The sequence below is a fragment of the Silene latifolia genome, chromosome X (genome assembly GCF_048544455.1).
Source record: "Silene latifolia isolate original U9 population chromosome X, ASM4854445v1, whole genome shotgun sequence".
NCBI classification, from domain to species: domain Eukaryota; kingdom Viridiplantae; phylum Streptophyta; class Magnoliopsida; order Caryophyllales; family Caryophyllaceae; genus Silene; species Silene latifolia.
Window position 1 is genome coordinate 261,413,644 of NC_133537.1, and position 1,231 is coordinate 261,414,874.

The window sequence follows — 1,231 nt, forward strand, 5'->3', positions numbered from 1 at the left end:
TATCAATGAGATGTCCACCCTTTTTCGCCACATACTTGCTATCCTTATTGAAGTTCGGATCAAAGTATTTAGCCAAAAGAGTGACTAGACCTCCATTCACAATAACGGTAGTGCCTTGCTTCCCACAATCAACATTTAGCCATCTATCCACCAAAAGCCTTAGAGAGTTGAAAGTCTTGGTGAATTCCCTTCCAATGTTTAAGGCCGACTCAAGAAGAACAAAATCGAGCTTGGTAAAGTGGTTGGTGTCTTTTCTTGCAATGATGGTGTTCCCTATGACCTTGTGCCACACCGTAATGCCCGGATGGTGGACTAATAGAGCGCGACTAGTATGATAGTTCTCAAATTTCCTTCCGGAAATCGCCTCCCAAAGAGGAGCGGGGTCATACTTGCCAACATTCTTGAAATAACTATGTGAATCATCAAGACCCAATGCTTTACCCATTTCCTCAAAGGAGATGCGCCTACTAACATTAGCTAGGCGGAACTTGATGTTTTCCATGGTCTCTACCTTTGTAACTTTCAAAGAACTCAAGAATTCTAAGGTAAGGGAGGGGTATGTCAATTCTTTTGTTGTAAACAATTTTTCCAACCCCATGGCTTTAAAGAAGGCTCTAGTTTGCTCAAGGACACCCAACTTATCTAAGGCATCTTCACAAATAAACTTGGTGGATGGAAAGGATTTTCTAGCAAACTTGGCAAAAGTTTCCCTATAGGATTTGGAAATGAAAATTACCTCCGGATAGTTCAAAAGTTGAGCAATTTCCGGAGTAGTAGATGTTGTTGCTTCCAAGGGAGGTTGTTCTTGTTGCACTTCCAAGTTTGAGCTAGCTACCACCATAGCCAATGAGGCTTTCTTTGCTTGAAGACTCTTTTGTCTTGTTGAGAGTGCCTTTGTCTTTGGTGCCTTTGTTGCTCCTTTTGTCCTTGCCATTGATGCTTGAACCAAGAAAAGAGTGAAAATCTTCAATTTTCAAGTGTACCCAAATCGATTTAAAGATGAAAGGCTTTGCCTTTATAAATTCAAAAATCGACTCAAAGGTTGAAGATTTTGTTTCTTGGTTTGATTTTTGTTGAAAGAGGAGTGATTAATTTTTGTTAGAAGGATGTTTTGATTTTATTTTGATGAATGTGGTTGAGGAAATCTTGTTTTTGTGATGGAGAGGATGAGGGTTTTGAGTATTGGGGTTTATGGGTAGTGTTTTGAATGAAGGAATGAAGAAATAAATGT